The 16937-nt window shown below is 42.9% G+C and overlaps 1 long non-coding RNA gene across 5 annotated transcripts in view; it reads left to right on the forward strand.

Moving 5' to 3' along the window:
* The first annotated feature begins 6850 nt into the window (after positions 1-6850).
* LOC146641944 (uncharacterized) overlaps positions 6851-16937 on the forward strand; it is a 69622-nt gene continuing 59535 nt past the window's right edge. For 2 of the 5 annotated variants that reach the window (XR_014909750.1, XR_014909752.1), the window contains exons 1-3: positions 6851-7169; positions 7253-9058; positions 13938-14022. This is a non-coding gene — a long non-coding RNA (uncharacterized LOC146641944). Of the gene's footprint in view, positions 7170-7252; positions 9059-13937; positions 14348-16937 lie in introns of those variants that run through there. The other 3 variants (XR_014909753.1, XR_014909751.1, XR_014909754.1) reach the window with 3 other exon arrangements.

Below are 16937 nucleotides of genomic sequence, written 5' to 3' on the forward strand. Positions count from 1 at the left end.
GTCAGGAGCAGGGTTATTTACTCTGCGGCCCAGGCGACCTGTCCGTCCTCACGTCCAGCCCCAGCAGATTAAGATGCAGCTGCTGGCGGCTGCCAGAGTGGGCTGAGATTGATGGGGAACACGGGGGCCGCGGAGGCCCTGCAGAATTCTGAACAGAGCCTGAGCGCACCGGTCGGCTATGCTGCCAGCAGACGCCAGCTCCTCTCCCCTCTCTCTTGTCACCCCTTTTTCTATCTTTTTCCCCCTGACTTTTCTTTATCGCTCTATTGCTCTTCCTGCCATTGCCCCCCCCCCCCCCTCTTTCTTTCTGTCATTCTGACACTTCCTGCATTCCTGTTTTTCTGTCACTCTTTGCCCCCCCCCCACTCCCCAACCAGTCTCACAACCGCCCTCCACCTTCCACTTACTAACCCAACTCAAGACGCTGTCTCAGCAGCTTTAGCAGATTTGGATGTCATGAAACTGCAGGTGTGTCAGTGCTGTGTGTGTGTGTATAGGAGTGAGGAGATATATGCTCACAATAAATAATTCTCTGTTTAAGATGGGTGGCAGGGAAGTTAGCTGGGAGATGAATGCCCCTGTGAATATGTGCGAGTGTGTTTATGAGTGCCAGTGTGGATCTTGTTCTACCTGCAAGTTTCAGCCAACAGAAAAAAATAAAAAAGAAACAGCAATTATCGGGACGTGTCAACACGTGCATGCGTTTGTGTTCGCCGGTTCCTCTGAAATAACTCTGATGTGGCAGTGATGCAAGAGGGAAAAGATGGATGCTTGTCTGGATGCTGTGTGTGTCTGCAAATGTGTGTGCATGCTGAACAAACTGCACTGGCAGGATTTTTGTTGGGGTCCCCAGGGCCGGAGATGCATGAGTCAGCGGCCAGTAGGATTTATAGCCAATTGATTAAATTAGCATTTGTTCTCCTACTGGGGCAGCAGCCTGTCAGTACAAACATAGAAGCGAAACACACACAAGCACCCAGGCGGGGAAGAAACAAGCGCACACCTGTACGCCGACTGCTGTAGGGAACGCAGAGGGTGAAAAGAACCACACAGCAGAGAAGAAGGATGGAAAAAAGCAGCAGACAATTAGCAATGATGTCAGTAAGTCAGCATGATTAACATCCGGATCGCTGAGATGTAAATACTTGAAGAAACACATAGTACACTCCTGCGAGACTCCTTTCTGAGCGGCTCCTTCATGCGGCACGGCGAGCAAGCGAGGGGGTCGCGTACACATGGCTTGCTGACAAGCCTTTTTTATGACATTCATCAAAGCCATCTGCCATTTTCCGCTCAATTAATTTGTTATGGGAAGTGGGATCAATTAAGTGCGCGCAGTAATGGCTTTATATCCTTGTTTCCCTTTTATAGCCCAATATTTTCTGTGCTCCACTCTGGCATGAAAAGGGGAAATCGATATCCCCAGCTATTTTCCCCTCCTGTGGACTAATTTGTTTTTGCCACTCTCTTCCTGGCATGATAAACTGGCTGTAATGAGGGGTTAGGGCGAGGGGACAGACTAAACATAAACCTGCACTCTAGCCAACAAGCCGAGCGGGCATGCTTCTTCCGATGCGTTTACTTGATCCAAGAAACAGAATCTACCAAGAGCTGGATGTGGATATTGGGAATGTACTGCTTCAAACTTAACTAGAGACACAGCGGTATCAGGACGGATTGACCTTTGGTCTGTTATCATTTGATGTGTCGGTCACCTGTAGGGACATTGAGTGGCTTAGCTGAGGGTGGATGATGGATGGTAAGGGCAGAGTTGAGACAGTGACGAGTGAAGCGGTGTTAGTTTGCGTTACCATTAGCATGGGTGTCACGAGCCCTGCCCGGCTCGCCCTGACCCCCGCGATGCATCGATCCCTTCCCCGTTAAGCCTCCTGATGGGCTCGATGATATGATGAAGAAGTGGGGGAGCGGCGAGGGGGTGTTTGAGCGTGTGCATGTGCATGTCTTTAGAGCAGGTTTAGACCATCATTCGTCCAGAAGAAGGCCTGATGACATTGGCGTATTGATTTTGACATCATCTGGTTTGGATGTGCTTTAGAGGCCGGGTCTTAAACCGAGGCGACCGGAGTGTCACCTTGTTTGTGTCAGCAGGCTTATGGGGTCACCGAGGTCCCAACTGTACAGCCAAGCTGTCGTATTTAACAGAGAAGTCAGACAAGTTGTTTTTGCTGATGAAGGTAAAGGTTGATTTCACAATGTAATTGCTGTAGCATCATGACACTATTGGCAATTAGATCAGCTTCCTATAAGGAAGATGCATTTCTGTCTGCCACCTGGTATTAAATCTCCATCGCTCGTCTGTGGGTACATTTTCCCAGGTAGCTGAAATCCTGGATAACAGACTAACTGCATCAACTGTGGAAACTTTATTATGCATAAGAGGAAGGGGAAAGGCAAAGTGATAGACACCTAAAGTGAAAGGAGAGTACTCCTTAACAGTTGGCCACTCAGTTCTAGAGTTCTTAAGTTCTAGATTTAAAAAATCTTTAATTTAGAATTTGTCTGCTTATTGTCTCAATACAGGCGGGTGTTTTAAAACAGAAGTAATCCCATCTTTGGAACAGTGAAGCAACAGGCGTGGTTAGGGGTAAATTATATATTCCCACTTTATTACATATATAGCACTTAATGGCTCTTGTTATAGCTGATGGTTGACGGTGAATATTCATGGTTCTGGTTGGATGCTTAAAGACAGGTTGCCTATGACACATTGCGCCTTGCTGGTCACCCAGAGGTTTGGGGTTCTACTGGCCCAAAGCAGGAAGTCTTTTTTTTAACCATAGCTATCACCATCTAATGGCCTTCTAATGGAATGCAGGGTTAAGGCACTTCTGATTTTTTTTTCATTCCACTAGCGCCGTTCACATTTTATACTAATTTTAAATTAGTGCTAATTCATCAGCTGGTTAGCTAGCATTAAAATGCCTGAAACATGGTTAAGAAGTCCAGGACGGTGTACACATTAGCTGAAGTACTTTCATGCAGCTTAAAAATATAATTTATAAATCATTTATTTTACACTAGTAGTTAAAAGGTAGATAAAGTACTGGTATTTTATTAAGCTAGTATTTTATAGGCATAAGTAGAGAATTCACTATCACAGAAACTTGTAAAAAGAATGACAGATAACACAGGAAAACTTTGCACTAACCCTAAAATATTTAAATGCTGATGCAGCTGATGCTGATGAATAATATAACCCTTATTATTGTTCCCTTTTAAAACCTATGAAAAAGAGGAGGACTACTCGACTATGTGTCCCACAGCAGGGTAGCCTTCCAGCCCGGAGGTCAAAGTCTCCCATTGTTTTCAAAAGTGCACTAAAGCAGTTACCACACGAGAAAATGCAATTCATCACTTGATGGATGATGACCCTTTTAATTTTCACCAACCTAGCTTCAGATCCATAAAGTCACAAACATTTCGTTTTGTATTGACCACTCTACTGGAACTGGAAACGAAGAAATCAATGCACGTCTCCACCTACATTTGCTTGGCACTCTGCCTTGAGTTTTTGTTATGACAGTCAAAAGAAGTATGTAATGTAGCACTGTAATAGGAAAAATGAAAAAGATGCCCATTAATGGATTTTTTTTAAAACAATGGGTGGCTGGGAGCTCTAGGAGGTAAGACAAACCTGCAGGGGTGAATGTACGATAGATCTAGAGAAAGAAAATCCACTGGTGGGCTCAGACTTTGTTTAGTGTCTGCAAGCCAGAAATAAATGACTCTGGTGTTATCTATTAAATATCAATGCATCATTACTGCATTGATTAATTCAGTCATTTGCTTAATTACAATAAACAAATGAGACCAATTACCAACCCCTGCATTGCATTTCTATTGTGGGCCACTAAGCCAGACTGCACAATATTGCTTTACATCAGAATGTTAGCAGTTTCGCTAATTTAAACAGAAAGCAATACTATACTGGGTGGTAGCCTTCTGTTTTTTCAGAATTCCTAAACTAATGGTAGCATTGTAGAATAATACCTTCAATCTCAAATCTCAGAATTTTCTCAGAGTTAAAGTCAATAAAATTTGAATTCTGGCTTTAATGACTTCAGTCCTGATTTTGATCTCGTAATTCTGATTTTTTTCCCCACTGAGAATGCTTTTTCTTTAAAGACATAAATTAGTAAATTCAATTTTTATTTTTACTTTCACTTCACAGCACACCTAAGCCCGTACATCTATCAAAATATTTTATGTAAAAATATTTATTTACAAAAATTCTACAAAAAACAGACATGATTTTTTTTTTCAGTGACACTGTTGAACTGTGTCCACGTAGTTTGTGTTTGCGGATTCTGGTTGAGCTGTTTTAAATGATCCATTTGAAATTACATTCTGCAACAAATGTCATTCTGCTAAATACTGAAGTACACACTTCAAACACAACTTTGACGTTTGCACCATCACAGGGACAAGAAGTAAAAGGGCAGGTGTTGAGGGTTTAAGCAGGACTGTGGGATGTCATTTTCTTGAGCAAGTACCTGCATTCTGTCAGCTGAAAGCAACATCAGGCTGCAGTATAGGAAAAAAATATATCACTTAACTGTATTATGCATTAATCTGCCAATGCGATTTCATTGATCATTTACTGAATGATCTGGAACACCAATCCAGATCATTTGATGGTTATGACTCTCTGTTGTCACTACACTCTACCTTGTTTGCATTTCACGTAATCCGCCAACCTTGAAGATTTTGAAAAGCAGAAAAAAAAATTCCCTCTGTGTTTATTGCCTGGCTCAAAGCGATCCAGGCACTAAAGATGTGTAGGGTCAGCCTGCCGGACACCAGCTTCATTCATAATCAGGCAGCCAACACTGGCTGTGAATGGTGGGTGGGAGGGGGGAGCAAGATTTGGCTGCCTGTCAAGACCGGCCGCAGATTAAAACTCCATCGATCCGACTGTAATTTATTTATCAATTCAAGTAAAAATTAAACATTGACCCCGTTCTTTGAAAATCCCTCCTTTTAATCTTGCTGGACGTAGTGACTTGAATACCAACGAGTCAAATTTTGGGTCTATTATTGTGGAAAAAGTTAAACAAGTCATGCCGAAGATGCAGGTTTCTCCTTTCTTCCTCCGGCTTTAGAGTTAAAAAAAAAAAAAAAAAAAAAAAAAGACTGTTAAAAGCTGCAACTCTGGCTTTTTCTGCATCTCCCAGACCCCGAGGAGTTTTACTTCTGACAATAAACAACTCATACATTTCTCATCGCTGCACCAAACCCTTAGTTCCTCTCTCCACCATCTGTATTCTTGTCACTCCACCTACTCTTCTGATCTTTTCTTCCCTCTCTGGCTATCACTGAGTTTTTCTTTCCAGCTCTTATTTTAATCACAAATGCCAAAACATACCTACATACTGTAACTTTCGTATTGCAACATCAAAGCCTAGTATCTTCTCCACTCCAGCCTTCCTTCTTCTCACCCTCCTCCCTCTCCTTACTTCCCCTGAGCCTGTTACAGATGTGCCAAGTTTCTCGTAAGGCCCACATCCTGCTGACTCAAAAAAAAAATAAACACTCGTGGCATCGTTATGAAAGCTTCAGCCTTTCCCTCGTATCCCGTGCTCCGACTACCTCCCTCAGATGAAATAATAAGGTTACCTGGCTCACGCTCATGTTAAACAGCCTCCCTTCCCCCGTCCCCTCACCTTACCCCTCGCTCTGTGATGTCCTCCTCACCCCTTCCTGAACCCTCCCCGTGACCGATCCTGTAATCCAATTAAAAGCACATTAGGGCCAAATGAATAGCGGTAGATTTAATTAGCTGCTGACGAAGGTTGGCCGGATTGCTCGCTGGCTGGCTGGCTGGCAGTCGGGTGGGTAGACTGGGTGCAGAGGCTCATTGGGGGAGACGAGCATTGTTTGTCTTCAACCCGTCGATGTTGACAGCGTGAGCAGCGTTTGCTGACAAGCTGGCAGAGGTTTGCGTGCACTGCTACTGTGTGAGAAATTGATTTTATGCGTTCAGCCTGTGAACGTTGAAGGATTGATCTTGTGTGCTGGATATACTAAAGGAGTAGAATTAGTCACTGTAATTATTCCTCTTTCTCTTTACTAAGATGCAGAAGATCTGGTGATCGAAAGAGGGAATTTGTACTAATGTGATCAGAACTTTGTAAGATGCACTGAGCACTGCACTGTCTAATTTGGACCCACAATGTACTTAGAACAACTGATTAACTCTTTGAATGTGCAGACTGTCATGTCAGTATAATCTTAAGACAGACCGTTTATACTGGTCAGGTATAAGTATTGTGTTCGTCCCCTTTAGCTGCCAAAACGGTAACAAACTGTGATGCACTGTGTATTCTGACACCTTTCTATCAGAATCAGCATGAGTTTTTTGGTAATTTGAGCTACAGTAGCTCATCTCTTGGATCTGACCACATGGGCCAGCCTTTGATCCTCACGTTCATGAGTGAGCCATGGCCACCCACATTCCTCACCAATGTTCAACATTGTTGAACCATTTTTCATAGATACTGACCACAAGTGCTGCAACTCACTCAAATACTTACACTTTTTCCCCATTTTTCCAGCTTCTAACACATCAACTTTGATGACAAAATGTTCACCTGCTCCTTAATGTATCCCACCTACTAACACGTGCCATATAAAGAGATAATCAGCGTTTATTCATTTCACCTGTCATTGGTCATCATGTTATGGGTGATTGGTGTAAATAAGATGGAGGCAGCTTCCCACGTAGCAAGCAGGTTAGGGATGGGTATCGAAAACCGGTTCTTGTTGAGAACCGGTTCCCACTGTTTCAATTCCTTGGAATCGTTTGCCACTTTTAAAAACAATTCCCTTATCGATTCCAGTCGCCCCGAATGACGTCATCACGTTGAGTAGCGTCTTTTACCCAGTAGGAAACACGGCGCCTGAGCGGCACAAACGCTCAAAAGTTTGGTTACACTTTATGAGAAAGGATGACAACAGGGCAACGTGCAATACTTGCAAAGTAGAGATTTCATCAAAGGGAGGAAACACTATGAACATGCAAAAGCATTTGCTCAAAAAACACGCGATTGCTTTCAACGAATGTCGTGTTTTTGATCCGCTCCGGACTAGCGAAGCTCAACCCAGCAGCAGCGGTAGCGTTTCCACGTCCTCTCCCGTTAATACTGCAGGTAACTAATCAATTAGCATTGCATATTATGTTAGCGCGATTTACCTTATTACAAAACCTGCTATTACTGTGCGTTGCATTTAGATAACCATGATGAGAGAGACAGACAGAGTCTGGCTGGCTCAGATGCTGGCAGTTGTCGCTGCAGTCTACCGGCAGCGTCTCCTTTCAGGCCAGGATAGACGAATGTCACCCAGCAGTGACTAAGTTTGTGGTCAAAGGCTTGCACCCATTTGCCACAGCACATGCCCCCGATTTCACTTTGGTAAGTGAATGTGTTTAATTGTAGGCAGGACATTACTGGATATTCTTGTGTAATTGCTACAGAATAATTTATGTTAAACTTTGTTATTGCTACAGGAGAATATTTATTTTATTATTTTACATATACATTTTTTTTCCTGGGGACCCTGTGACACCCCATTGAAGAGCCGTAGGCTGGATCTCTTAAGATCTCACTGTTGGGTTTGTAAGGCCATGTTACTCCTAAATTTCTATCTTGTTCAAAGAGAAGATATAAAACAAAGTTCTAAGCTAATCGACTTTAGTGTTCTCCTTTAAAAAAAGAAAAAAAAGAATCGATAAGAGAATCGATAAGGAATCGAATCGTTAAACAGAATCGAAAATGGAATCGGAATCGTTAAAATCTTATCAATACCCATCCCTAAAGCAGGTCTGGCCTGGATCTGGTATCAAGCCGGCACTGCTGGCTGACTTCTGGCATGATAAGACGTATGTCATCCAGATATGGGCCAGGCCTGGCAATGATGCCACTGCCTATGCGGTGGCATGCCATATCTAGCTCAATTGCAGTTTGGTTTATGTGGCCCAGGCCCATAGAAAACAGGTCTGACACGGATCCGGCATCAAGCTGGCACTTCTGACTCACTGGTGTCATGGCACGGTGTATGTCCACCAGATGTGGGCCAGGTCTGGCAATGATGGCACTACAAATACCATGTTGCAATACTATAGTGCTATGGTAGCCAACATTTCAAATGCAGGTTTGACAGGTTTGTGAGTGTACACTTTACCCAAAACCTAGTGACGGTTTACTCATCTTTGCCAGCGGGTGGCTGTAGCTCAGGAGGCAGAGCAGGTCACCTACTGATTGGAAGGTTAGTGGTTCGATCCCTGGCTCCTCTAGTCTGCATGTCCAGAGTTTGAATTTAGTTAAGACGCACTCAGTTTAGAGCAAGTGTGTGATTAGGTGGCATGTTGTATAGAGCACTTTGAGTAATCTGGGAGAGTAGAAAAGCATTATATAAGAATCATTCACTGTCTGAACAGAGTTTTGTCATGTTACTTTTGCACTATTATGTTCTGACACATGTTGTTATTACATGGCTCGATTAAGGTACACATTAGGCTGACATCTGGGGCCAGAGCTGAAACTGTTCTGGGCCAGCATTGTGTCTACAACTGGCCTGTGGCTGCACACAACTTACACATGGCCCACATACCACAAAGAATGATGGCCCTTTGGTAGCCCAGATCAGGTTTGCCAGAGGTAATCCACACATGGGCCAGCACAGGAGCACCAGTGTGTCTACAACTAGCCTTTTGCTGGCTCATGTGTGGGCCACCAAAGGGCCGTCATTCTCTGCGGTACGTGGACCATGTGTAAGCACATTGTGTGGGCCAGATCCGGGCCATACCAATTTTGCTATGTGGGTTTGTGGTGTCATCTGTTGGTCTTGAATCGTGGATCTCACACTATAATGCATTAGTAATCTAATTAATTAATCCAGTGCTCGTCTTTGGATGTTTCTGCCTTTTGTTCTGTTCTCTGTCAACATGATCCCACACTGCTTCAATAATGTTGAGGTCCAGGCTCCGGGGAGGCCGATCCATGACTGATAGTGCTCCACTGTGTGTTTTTCTATCCAGGTATGATTTTACTGCATTAGCAGTGTGTTTGGCATCATTGTCATGCTGAAAAATGAAGCTGCTGCCATTCAAAATATTGGCTGAAATGCCAGTGGTGCCATCACAGATGGCTGTAGACACTCACTGTTGTACCTCTCTCCTGATCTCCTCTCTACATACTGATGATCATTTGAACCAAAATTTTCAATTATTTCCAATAAACTCAAGATGTTTGCAGAGTAGTTTACCGTCAGTTTTTGAAGAAAAACACAAAAGACACAAATGTATCTTTTAATGTTGTATACTTCATAATACTTTAACAAAAAATCATTTGAAAGCCACACTATGAGTGGGTTTAGACTTCAAAGATGCTCTCACGCTGTCAGGTCATATGGTAAGCATGCTACAGAAGGGAATTTCCTTACAACACATGGTATGCAAACACCATAAGATATATCTCAATCGTGTGCTGCTGAAGAAGTAAAGCAGTTTATTGTTTTGTTTTGTTTTTTTCAAAGTTTTAGGATGCTGTGCTGCAGCACAACATACAGCACGTCTCATTTCTGCCTCCTTCCCTTAACTCCAGAAACTGGATGCAACCTTTCCTGCTGCAGCCTCCCAATGTGCACAGTCAGCAGAGTAGTCAGCGTAACCCACTGTGGCATTTGCATCATGCCCCTCAGTGACTGTGCGTGAGTGTGTGTGTGTGTACTGTATGGGTGTGCACTCAACTCCTAATGAAGAGAGACAGACTCTGCTGGGGTCTCTTTTTCCAAGCAATGAGAGTGCTCTGGTACAGTAGGTGGACAGTTGGTGTATGGTTTTTGTTTTTTGTTTTTTTTGCACGCTTGAACACATGTTCTTTTGCTCATGTGGTCATGCATGAGTGATTTTTTTAAATTATTATTATCATTATTATGATGTCTAGATGCATGCAAGCCTATGAATGAGCACACCACACCATACTGTACACGAACGTGCGAGTGTTTGAAATGAGATCCAGGTCCCGGCCTCTCCATCTTTCTCTGCAGGTAATAAAAATATAGAGTGCCCTCCAGATCCCTTTATAGAGAGAGAGTTGAGACCGCAGCGAAATCTAGGACAGGCTCCATTGATTTGGAGGCTACAGTATTACTAGCCATCACAGCCAAGGCAATATGAGAGGCCTTTTTTTTTAAATCACACAGCTACCCCGAGCCCAGAGGGACAGAAAGAAGGTACAGCGAGAGGAGAGGGGGGGAGTTGGGGGATAATTGGGAAAACTATCCTTTACTTTGTTTCCTCTCCCTGCCACCCCTGTTACATTGTGTGGATTTTATCATGGGGGAGAAATAACATATTTCACACTTCTGCTTGCATTTTCTTCTTCTGCTTTTACAATCAAATCTCCACAGTGCAGCACTCGTGTTACACAGAAGATGTAAGACGAGTGCTGCACTGCTCCAGCAGTCCCTGCATGTCATGGACATGGTTCCTTTTTTTATTTGTTATACTCGTTTAAAATTGACATTTCTATTTAGTGAGTCCAGTGAACATGCCAGGGTGTGTTATATCACTCTTGGGTCCATTAAATGTGTTAAAAGCCCATTGTCTGATTCCCCCAAAAGTCAATCACAGACAGGGGTGGGTGGGGGGTAAAAAAAAAAAAAGCATTCTGCTCTCAATTTGGTTTTCATCCAACAGCAGTGATTGGTGCCATTTCAAGAGCTGGGCTTTTTACACTTCAAAGGTGTGGACAAATGGAGGAAAAAAATGTTTTCATGGTGTCTCCTTCTCCTGGATTGGGCTCTTCCAGATCTCAGGAGAGCAGTGGAGTGTTCTGGGTCGGGCCAGGAACCGACCTCCTCTGTCTGGCTAAATAAGATAAGACCCTGTCATTGTATCCCTTCACTCCACAGCCCTGACCACATCAAATATTCATGGGCCACAGCAGACTCTTAAGTAAACTGGCCAATTTGTTGCGGAAGACATGCATTAAGATTGGCTGGGCCGATATGCGATTGGGGCCCCCTGGGGGGGACGGGCCAGACAGTAATGGGCGGCTGCCATTTTGGATCTCCCTGTCTCTATTGTTGCCACCCGGCGGAGCGGTGAGAGGAAAAGGGAGGGGGCGCGGCAGCACGTGGCGGTCTGGCTGACGGTAAGAGGCCGGTGAGGGAGGGACGGGAGAGCAGGGATGGGGGAGGAGATAAGAGGAGGTCACCAGAAGCTGTCTTTCATCTGGACGCATGTCGAGAGCGAGTTAAGGAGAAGGATGTGCGATGGCCGTGGTGCACACATAAATGGTAGCAACTTTATAGATCATATCAAAAGGGATAAACACAGCGTACAAGTGTAGCGCGTGCACACCAACACTTTTGAAAGATGGCTCCAGCTGCATCTCCAAATAATAGTTTCCAAGGATAGCCCTTCTTCAGATTATATCTCCCAGAGGACACAAGTTGACAAATCACTAAAGCGCATTTTTATTTTGCTTTATGGGCGCCGAAGTTGAGCGGCGTCTAGGGATAGACACAACTTTACGCTCGGCGATTCCCTGTAGGGCATCCGATGGAAATGAGCTGAGAAAGCTGTCTGCGGAAACGTCTGTTAGAGTAAAAAAGAAGAGGAGGAAGAAGGGGGGGGGATAAGAAGATGAAGCTCATAAAAACCACCCAACTCGTAAAACTGTTGAGCCGATCTGAGAAAGTGAGGATTCCTCGAGGCAGGAGAAAAAGTGGGCGAAGAAGAGGAGGGAGGGGAGGGCTGTAATCCTCGATGGCAGCGGGGTGAGATGGTGATCTGTGGCCGCCGAGAGGGCGCCGGCGACAGAGATGGCAGGGGCCTGGCACGGTTATTAGGTCACTTCCGCAGAGGACCGACGGGTGTTTAGAGAGTGACCGGTTTGCCGGGTGACCCCTGACAGCCTGCTCGTCATCTGGCACAGGGGAACTCTGGGGGATTGGCAAGAAGCTTGTTGTGAATATTAAATGTGACATTCTGTCTTTCGCTTACAGCGAGAGAAGAAAAGAGACAGAGGGAATAATAATTTGGGGTAAAAACGGCCACCGTTTATTTCCCGCCGAGATCATATCGTTCTTTGCCACGTTAATCACTCCTCCTTGAATCAATCGTAGTTGAAATTCACCACATAAAACTATATTTAAATCATCTTGAAACCTGCATTCACAGCATGCAGAGAGCTTTGATTGTTGCCTCAATGGGCTACACGGAGAATGAGGCCATTTACATGCTAATAGCTGAGCAGTGCAATTTTCTTATCATGTATGTAAATGAACACACGTGCAGGATCAGTTTCGTCCAAATATAAACAGTCAACAATATGCCGACTTCATGTTAACGTTTCACTTTATTTATTCGCTCGGTAATTAAACGCTGCAGACGCACACGATTCCTCGTTGATAGCCTCGTTAGCATTAATTAAGTCTAATTAAGAAAACAAACCGATCTTTCGCACCTGTGGTTTTGCCTACACGTCTTCAGGATTCGTTGTGTCCAGCATCTATAATTGGATCTGTAAAGAAAACCAGCTCAACCTTCTATAAGTGCAAACATATGGCAAGAGTATGCGTGCATCCCATGTGTGGGAGTTTTGAAGCCTGCATTACTGGAGCAGTTATTAAAGTAGGAGTTGAAAATGTATCAGAGGGGAAAGAGAAAAAAAAAAACAATGTACAAAGGCAGAGTGTGTGTGGGTGCAGATGAGGATTATTCTGAGTTCTGCCATCTGTAAACAGGCGGACAGGTTTGTTTCCAGGATGATGAGACGGAGCAAGTAAAAACAGCATAAACAAATAAAGTCAGCAGATGGCAGACTTCAGATGAGGATAATGACTGTATTCCTGGATTTTTTTCCTTTTGTTGCTGTTGAGATTTTTTGTCTGTTCTTTTTACCTTTTGCATGTAAGAACTGAATAAAACCCCCTTTGCCACAACGGCATTGCTGAATGTGGAATTGTGTGATCTTGTTCAATGCAACCACAGTTTAGGACGAAATTGCACTATGCAAAGAAAACTTGCGCATGCTCCTCTGTGACATGACCCAGATCCATTACAGACCCCTTGTCACATAAAAACCCCCACAATACGCAACTTTGTAGTTTGTAAAGCATGTTTATTGCCGTATTGTACATCCCTACTGAAGCTGTGTGATGTTTACTCCAAGTTTTTTTTAATGGCCGCACCATTTGAGCAAATGACAGAATGCAAATGTCTCGTGCATCATTTTAAACACATTTCCAGTAAATTAAGCCTAATGTATTTGGTATCTTTAGAAACTTTATTAGACATTAGCATAACGTGCTGTCAGACTGAACAATGCTTGGCCTCACAGCATGAGGCTGTAATGACTGAGCTGCTGGTAGGCCAGCCCAGTGGAAGGGTTATTAAACAGCAGTACTGCTGTCTTTAACATTGTGGTATGGTTGCTGCTACTAAAGCCTTAAGAGCAATTTGGCTTCTCTCTGTTTTTTTGTTTGTTTTTCCAAACTCATCAGTAAAGATGTGTGTAATCCAGCATGAAGGCAACATCATTTCAGTGTATTGGTAGGCAGTTAATATATGCACATGTGTATCCAACATATAATCCCTAGCCATCTCTTGTCATCCCACATTGTATTTCAGCTGAGATCTGATGACTGCAGAGGCCATTTTGAATGCACTGAACTCATGCTCAAGAAACCAGTTGGAGATAATTTGAACTTTGTAAAGTTATATGATGGTCATAAAGTGATGGATATGGTCAGCAACAACACTCAGGTTAACAGCAGTGGTATTCTTCTGCGTCTATTGAGATGCTCTTTTGTATGTCTTGGTTGTAACAAGTACATTTGTTTGTTTTTGAGTTACTCTTGCCTTCCCATCAACTCAAAGCAATCTGGTATTTCTTCTCTGACATCAGCCATCAATGAGGCATTTTCACCCAGACCTGAGGTTGAAGGCAGTGGCGAAGAAGGTCCAGGGAATCTGTTGCACAGGAAAACAAGGTAAGCGACAAAACAAGTAGCAAGAGCATGAAAACCAAAACCAACGTGCAGCCAGTGGCGAAGGAGAGTGTGAGTGGAGATTTAATCCTCAAACTGATTACCCAGAATCAGCTTCAGGTGTTCAGGACTGCAGGAGAGATTATGGCTCCGCCCAGGGGTGGAGACCAAGGAACTCAGGTGTCTGATGGAATTTTCCAGTCATACCTCCAGATCATGACACAAAGTCGTTTAAACCTGTTAAAAAGCAGGTTAATTTAGTGAGAAGTGAAAGTAGAATCACATCAATTCAATTCAATTTTATTATGTTATTTATTATAGTGCCAAATTCCAACAAAATAAAATCTGATTCTGGATTTAACAGGGAGCCAATGAAGAGAAGCCAGTATGGCTGTCTTTAGTTCTCTTGCTGCAGCTTTTTGGATCAATTGACATGCTAATAAGAATGAATTACAATAGTCCAGCCTAGAAGTAATAAATACATGAACTAGTTTTATAGCATCACTCTGAGACAGGATGTTTCTAATTTTAGAGATATTGCACAAATACAAGAAAACAGTGTTATTTTAATTAGAAAGGGATATTTTTAAAAGTTCAGTACATCAGACTAGAGACACAGTTATGCAAGTTGAGTGGAAACATGTTCATTGTTCATGGCGATTTATAAGCCTAAGCAACATTATTAACCATGCACACCTTTAAGTGCTTGCCTAGAGCACTCATTACTGTCTATTACATCCAGCAGAACCTGCTGTCATGAACGATATTGAGCCAGTTCTGCAGACCCCATAGGTCTTTTGTGCAAGCTGTTATTATAACCTGGGTTTTAAATTTAACTGACCTCTAGCAGCTGTGGGAATAAGTGCATGTAAAATGTGCTCTGGTTTCATCACCTTTAATTGGAGTGGAGCTTGGCACCCTGGTAGCTTAGAAAATTGAGGTTTCTCTGACATCTTGTTAACATTTTGAAAACATGCATTTAACCCTGATCACAATCTTTTCCAATTCCAATTCAGTAATTTTGGTCCCTAGAGCTAACAGAATGACAAGTAAAAGTAAAACACAAAAATATCCCTGGATTATACCCCAAATCAAGTTTTAAAGTTATATTTTTACCACCACCACAACCCCATCTGCCTCTTCATGCTGACTTTCACATTCTTTTTTATGAAAATATCAAATAGGTTATTTCAAAGGTACTTTCAAAGGTTGTTTCAGACTCATATCATTGTTTAGTTGGATAAGGTGCTTGTTTTTGTGCCAATCTTTAAATAAGTGAAAGTGGAAGTAAATACTGAGTGAAAGCAAAAGTTGCAGACAAGAAAAAAAAATACCATCATTGTTAGTTGAAAAGCTTGTTGGGTTTATGATACTAGATAAAAGGTCACGTTAAGGTCAAATGTACATTTAGACCTACAGACACGGGATCAATTGTGTCAGAGTTACTTTTCTTATTTTCTAAAGGTTAAAGACAACGACAATCTGCACAGCTAGGATGCAAAGTCAATGCTAACAGGCATTTTGAAAAAACTGTCTACTGAAATTTCCCATAAACAGACAACCGCAACCTAGACAGAGGAAAGCTGGAGGTCATATCCCCATAAAAAGCAATGTCATGCACAAGTGAGGCAAGGTTCATTGTGCTTCACTTTGTGGATGATCGTTTGTTGCTAGTGGACTTTTCGGTCAGCACCTGCAAGTCCAAGAGGCCAGCGTTCTTTGCCAGAAAATGGTGCAACCCTCTGGGTTTGGGCAGAGAGGCTGCGCCAACCGAGGGAGTCTCCCAGGATTTTATTCCTTACTTTTGCAAATGAGACATTGAGTCTCAATGGATCTACCTGTATAAATAAAGGTTGAATAAAAAATAAAATACAAACAAGAGGGTGAGGTGGAACATAAGCTGTCTCACACTGGCCTGTTGTTGGTGAAGAGAGAGCTGGTTTATATTCAAACCCTAACTTTAAAAAGAAAGAAATATTTAACCTTTATTTATACAGGTAGTTCCACTGAGACTCAGTGTGTCATTTACAACAGAGACCTGCAACAGAGACTAACATATAACTTGCATGTTAATGGGATTTGGATAATGACCAAAAGAGTAAGATTGCAAATACAAGTGGCAGTCTTACTGCTTGTATAAGTTCCTCCAGGGTGTATAGGCTCTGCCTTAAGCCTTGATTATACTCCACTGTGGACATGGACAGCTGATGTCCGAATAGTCATTCCTCTTATACTTCTTTGTAGTTGGCTTTAAGTCCACTGCCTGGGGCACACGTATAGTTGGCACATTCTCCGCAGACAAGTCTGCACTGTCACAAACACAAACACAGACATCTGAATGGACCTCCATACTCACTATTGATTTGTTACTCAGAACCGAGCGAATTCGTCAGCGTGGGAAGTATAACCCTGGCTTTAGAGATATGATGTGAACATTATACATCTAGCAGATGCCGGAGTAGACTAATGGCTCCTCCATTTTGAAAGGCACCAAGTGAGGTGGTTCACACATCTGATTTTGATGCCTCCTGGGTGCTTCCCTTTAGAGATTTCCCAGGGACCCCCAAATGGGAAGAGACCCCAGGGATGCCCAACTGGGTAAAAACCCCACACTCAGAAAAATAAAGGTGCCAACTGGAACCAAAAGTGGTTCTTTAGACTGATGCCATAGAAGAACCTTTTTTGGTGCCACAAAGAACCTTTCAAACAATGGTTCTTTGAAGAACCATTTCTTTCAGTGGTTCATTGAAGAACCTTTAAAGGTTCCCCAAAGAACCATCAAGAAATGGTTCTTTGGGGCACCTTTAATGGTTTTCCAAAGAACCTTTTTAAAAATGGTTCTTCAAATGGTTCTTTAAAAAACCATTTTAAATCTTTCAAAATAAAATGCATCATAAATTGAATTTGAGTAGGGTAAA

Source organism: Rhamphochromis longiceps, linkage group LG23, assembly GCF_057381845.1.
Source record: "Rhamphochromis longiceps isolate RC_006_pf linkage group LG23, R_longiceps_female_GT1.1, whole genome shotgun sequence".
Lineage (NCBI taxonomy): Eukaryota > Metazoa > Chordata > Actinopteri > Cichliformes > Cichlidae > Rhamphochromis > Rhamphochromis longiceps.